We start from the raw sequence: 6,165 nt of genomic DNA, 5'->3' as shown, positions 1-6,165 counted from the left end.
ATCACTCGATTACTTTGGTCGTCTAATTCATTTAAATCGTAAAATTTTTATTATAGTTAATTAGTTATATTACAGGAGAAGGTAAACGCAGCCGTCTCAGATAGAATTGAAAACGCACTAGCTAGCGACCGGCACTGTCCGCTACACTGAGCTCCTCGCGAGCAGCATCTTGCTTTATTTACTGCCGTAAAGAAAAACTACGCCAATATTTGAATATTAATTTAGTTAAACAGCGAAACAGCACTGCGTCTTGGTCCGTGGGGTGGGGCACTCGTTAATACAATATCTTGAGATAATTGTAATTCTGGCCTCACATCTCGAGCTGTGAGTATCATCCATGTAACGTCTACGTCAGTTGATGATCAAATCATATCAAGTGAGATAATATGAGCACGTTATCTACAGCTGAAAAAATCTACACTCGACTGCCGGACTGAGTGGCCCGTTGTTGTTATTTTGATAGAAATTCAAATATATAAGAGTCATTCGACGTGGTCTGTTGTTTAATTTATTTTAATGAGATATTTTCGTGGATATTCATCAAAGCACTCTCGAAGGTTTTTGCAAATCTTATACGAGATTCCTAATTCATTCAGAGGTATCTCTTTTATTAACTTCACAATTTCTGAGGTCTGAATTAAACATACTTACGTCTAAATTTAATGAAAATTGTTGATCATTGTAAACTACTGTCTGAAAATTATTGGAAATTGTAATTGCCGTTCACGTTCCTTTACACTCAGAGATATTTAGCGCGTGATTAGAACAAACGTATCACTTTTTCATGTTAAACGCGAAAAATCCGTTTTGTAATCTTGCAATACATTCGGCTTCGGCTTGAGCTTCAAATTGTTTGTCCACCGTCGACTTGGATTAGTTAGGTACGTTGTGCACTGCGTGAGAAAGCAAGCATCTCTCGACAAAGTACACCGCACTGTACCGGTTACACCGTCAGACTAACGTCAATGTTTTATTTATACTTGCACCGCCTGCACGACCGCATGGGGACCGCTGAGAAAATGTTTTTTTAAATTCTATACGGTAAGCTGTCTTAAGACATTCAGCCGTATTTTTGAGAAAAACAATTTCTTAGGCGGTGCATACACAATGTCCATTGATATGTCCATATCAATTAATCTACAGTAGATCTAGTAGATCTTGGGCACTCTTCTTCTGAGTCTTCTTGTAGTTATTTGGTTGTCCATTAAATGCTTAGCAAGGTTATTCGGATGACCTTCCAATCTTACACAGTAGGCTTTAGCTCGATGGATTACTTCATCTTTGACTTTTCTTATGGCAAGATCATAATGGATTCTTTCATTTGTAACATACCATGGTGCGTTCACTATAATCCTGAGCGTTTTTTATTCATACCTTTAAAAGATTTCAATATTTGAGTTTGACGCAGTATGAGTCATTTTAGGTTTCATACTTCGGTGGTCATTTGTCATGTAATCTCAAAAAACGTCTGTGGCGTATCTTGTATCGCAAAGGATGTTTAGATTTTATAAACAAAACTAGCTTTTGCCCGCGACTTCGTCCGCGTGGAATAATTCACAAATAATGCTTTATTTTAGAACAAATTTGGTTAACATAAAAGACGTTATAGTGAGTCAAGCTTAACATATAGATATATGCTGTCGCGGACTTTTTTTAGATCTTTTAAGGGGAGACAATTCTGTCATACATTATTTTAGCGAAACCAACCGTTTCTGCAGCGCACGCAGCGGAAGCTCTCAAAAGGTAAAAATAACCCCGATTTTGAAACATTACTTGTTGGTGCTCCGCTTGTATTGATCTTAGCATGATGTTATATAGCCTATAGCCTACTCGATAAATGGGTTAGATAACACTGAAAGATTTTTTCAAATCGGACTAGTAGTTCCTGAGATTAGCGCGTTCAAACAAACAAACTCTTCAGCTTTACAATATTAAGTATAGATGAAGGAGTGATTCCAAGTAACTCCTGCGAGTGTTTAGCTGCAGACATGTTGCGGCGCGTTAATTCTTCTGTTAATTGCTGATTTCATAAATTATTTACAGTATCCCACATGTCGTTTCATCAGGTGCTTCAAACGGTCGTTTAGCTCGTTCAAAAAACTTCAAATTGTTTCAAACTGACTTCGTTTTACTAAATTATAATGGGATTTAAATCTTTTCATTTTGATATTCTCGACTAATAAAATTAAAGTAACTTATTCTAATAAGAATGTGGAGCGTTAATTAATGACACGTGTACATAATAATATATTGAAATTCTATGGTTGATTGCCTTGATACCTGGGTGGTGCGCCTGTGTCAGGGAGCCGGAAATAATTCAGGGATTCAAATCATTGTTTTTATTTGCGTAGGCCCCCGCAGGTGAATTTAATAACTACCTATTTACCCCCGATTCGGAATGTAGTTTCATCGCTCTTTTTTTTCCTACCTATACTGATAGCCTTGAGAGGCTATTTCAGCTTCGCCCTAACGTGTGTAGGTGAGCTCACGGGGTTCAAACCGGAGTGATGCTAACACTGACCCTAGTAAGAGCAGTGCTTCGCAGAATCTACCACCGGATCGGAAACGCGTCCCACTGAGAAGATCTGGCAAGAAACTCAGTGGGCTGTATCTATGGGTTACTTTACTCGTCGAGCTTCATCGCTCAAACGTATAGTAACGACCAGATACATAGAGCTGCTCTTTTCCAAAACTCGGTGTTCTTTTTTTTTTATTGCTTAGAAGGTTGGACGAGCTTACAGCCCACCTGGTGTTAAGTGGTTACCGGAGCCCAAAGACATCTACAACGTAAATGCGCCACCCACGTTGAGATATAAGTTCTAAGGTCTCAAGTAAATGCAAGTATATGCTCAATTAATGCAATCCGACCATCACAGACAACTCAAGATTTCGATAGATTTTTTCATGTATTACATATTTTGTCTTTGGTTTTGTTAATGGTTTTTACAAAAAAATAACGATTAAAAAAAAAAAACATTACTCAGTTTCAGGGCCCTGAGACAGGTACCGATTCACTCGAGCAATGATATCTCGACTCTGCCGAAGCACAACACCATTTTTTTTTTTTCTCCTACTTATGCTGATAGCCTTGAGAGGCTATTTCAGCTTACCCTAGCTTGTGTAGGTGAGCTCACGGGGCTCAAACCGGAGAATTGCTAACACTGGCCCTAGCAAGAGCAGTGCTTCGCAGAATCTACCACCGGGTCGGAAACGCGACCCACTGAGAAGATCTGGCGAGAAACTCAGTGGGCTGTGTCTGTGGGTTAAAGCACACCACCCGAAGTGAGCCGACGTTTGACGAGTAGTTGCGGCTCACACCCACTAGATGGCGCGCTTTCATCCCGTTTGTCGTTTCCGGATGCGACACATAATATAATAATATGTATTTAAAAAGTCTTTAATATGTGGTTATTCGGATCACGTCTTCGGTGGCGAATTGGATCACGTTTTTAAATGAAGATAATGATGCATTTTTATTTCATTTTATAGGGTTCGCAGGTATACAAGAAAGACAAATGCGGCAGAATGGTCTCAAGCAATATGAGAGGAGCTGCAAATAAAATCCTGGCCAAAGAGTTAACGTTACGTCGGGCCGCTGAAATTTACGAATTACCGTACACAAGTATACAAAGAGAAGGCTCTTTCTCCGGGGGTGTCACTACTACTAAACTACACTTGGTAGACAGCCAGTCTGAGATGAAATGCTGCCGAAGATGCTGAAAAGATTTTAGCACACCGTAAACTGTATTTGGCAAATCGTGGCTTCGGAATTACACCCAAGGCGGTTCGTAAATATGTATTTCAATTAGCAGAACGTCAGAACATTCAACCCAAATTTAATAAAGAAATAGGAGTGGCTGGTCAGGGCTGCTTTCATCGCTTTATGAAAAGAAATAACGAATTAACTATTCGGAAACCAGAAGGATTGTCTAGAGCAAGAATAGACGGCATGAAAAGGGAAAAAGCGGCCGAATTCTTTAAGGCTGGAAACAGTAATAGACAAGACCGATTTAAGAGGGAGACTGGAATAACAGTACAATGTGGACATGAAATGTCGTAAACAACAAAACCAATTTTACATTTGACATCACCCCAGAGTAAGAGTAATCTCCTCGAATAAGACGCTAGCAGTAAACATAAGACTGACAAAAAAGCAGTGGATAAAGAGAAAAAGACTGAGCACAATGTTAAAGAGAAGAATAACAGAACGCTTGGAATAAAAATAAAAGGTTTGCATTGTATTTACTGATCTGAAAAATTCATTCATCCACCATCAGAGGATTGGATTCAGTGTCATGCATCCAAAGAACGGCGCCACGAAAAATGTGCTGATATGGGAGGGAAAAAAGGCCCATATGTATGTGATTTATGTATTAGTAATTACAAATTGTTCTTATTATTATTTATTTAAAAAAAATATGATTCCAAATGTATAGTTTTAAGAAAAAAATCATTTAAATATTTATTTTGTACGATCCCATTCGCCTCTAGAATTAGGGCGATTCAGATATTTATGTTTCAAGGATTTAGTTTATAATTTAAAGAACCTATGAACAATTTAAGTTTTAAAATGTTTATTGCGTAGCTGGATTGTTACTGATTTCAGTTCTGTCAATAAAAGTTACATAAATTATGTTTTTGTATGATTTTCATAATCTCAATATTTTTTTATCGTAAGTACTCTCCACAAGCCTTGTTTGAAGAAGAACATGTCATAGCGCTCGGAAAACACTTGTATACATAAACTATGTTATAAGAAAAATGATTTAGAATGAAATGCGTTTGATTTATTTGAATTTTTACTCAAATACGATGCACATAAATAACATGGAATGAGACGTGTTGAATTTGCAGAGGGTTCGGTGGACAGAATACAAACTGTTTTTCACAAAGAGACGGACTCTGATAACAAATTATGTAATCCGAACAAAAATGAAGTACTGCGAAGTACTTCATTTTTATTTATAACCGACTTCTAAAAAGAATGGAAGGAGGATATTCATAATTAATTAGCTTGCACTTTTTTTTGTGCGTTAACTCGGAACTTTATTCTAGATACCGGAACTCATAGAGATTCGTAAGTGAAGGCAACCACCCGCTATTAGACATGAGGACCCATCCTCAATTCTTAATGTGCACCTACAAGCACAATACTAATCGATCTTTAGTCAGTATTCGGTAATACAGTTCTAGTCGTAGCGGTAAATATCGTAGAATAGAGGAAATACAACATGAATCTGAATCGCCCTAATGACATTTTCAGAATAGCCTTGCAGGTATATAGACCCAATAACAACCGTGGAGTCGGTCTACCGAGTAATAATACCCGGGTGTTGGCAAATCTTCCCTTTGTCGTTTTCCAATATCGCATCTTCCTCATTACTAAGAGTCGGCAATTCCACGATGAGAGGTTAACTTTCTTTTGATGATGTTTCTCCACCTGTGTCTGTCTTTTGCATCAGAGAGAGCATCATGTAACTTGATATTGAGGGTTGAGCGAACCGTTTGAATGGTCTACGTTCGGCTACCAGATTCCAAGTAGTCAATTTGTGGATCAGAGCTGGTAGGTACCATCACGTTTCCCTTTGCTGCGAAGCAGTTGTATTCCGGTTTTAAAAGTGGGACACCCACAATACAATACAGATTTGGATCACATGTATCAAGGTGAGTCAGTCCTAAGGGCTTTGTTAAGCTTTTTTTTTTATTGCTTATATGAATGGACGAGCTCACAGCCCACCTGGTGTTAAGTGGTTACTGGAGCCCATAGACATCTACAACGTAAATGCGCCACCCACCTTGAGATATAAGTTCTAAGATCTCAGTATAGTTACAACGGCTACCCTACCATTCAGACCGAAACGCATTACTGCTTCACGGCAGAAATAGGCAGGGCGGTGGTACATACCCGCGCGGACTCACAAGAGGTCCTGCCACCAGTAATTACGCAAATTATAATTTTTGCGGGTTTGATTTTTATTACATGATTGTATTCCTTCACCGTGGAAGTCAATCGTGAACATTTGTCGAGTACGTATTTCATTAGAAAAATTGGTACCCGCCTGGGATTCGAACATCGGTGCATGGCTCAACACAAATGCATCGGACGTCTTATCCTTTAGGCCACGACGACTTCAAAAGTAACGACTTTCGGTAAGCGGTGATAGA

General features: G+C 38.7%; 1 long non-coding RNA gene across 1 annotated transcript; it reads left to right on the top strand.

Moving 5' to 3' along the window:
* The first annotated feature begins 490 nt into the window (after window positions 1-490).
* On the top strand, window positions 491-4,633 carry LOC119628611 (uncharacterized). The gene is made up of 2 exons (XR_005244770.2): window positions 491-1,041; window positions 3,490-4,633. It is a non-coding gene; the product is annotated as an uncharacterized LOC119628611 (long non-coding RNA).
* Window positions 4,634-6,165: the final 1,532 nt, after the last annotated feature.

The sequence above is a fragment of the Bombyx mori genome, chromosome 6 (assembly GCF_030269925.1).
Source record: "Bombyx mori chromosome 6, ASM3026992v2".
NCBI classification, from domain to species: Eukaryota; Metazoa; Arthropoda; class Insecta; order Lepidoptera; family Bombycidae; genus Bombyx; species Bombyx mori.
The sequence above is the reverse complement of the archived record's forward strand: the minus strand, read 5'-3'. Positions and strand labels throughout refer to the sequence as shown.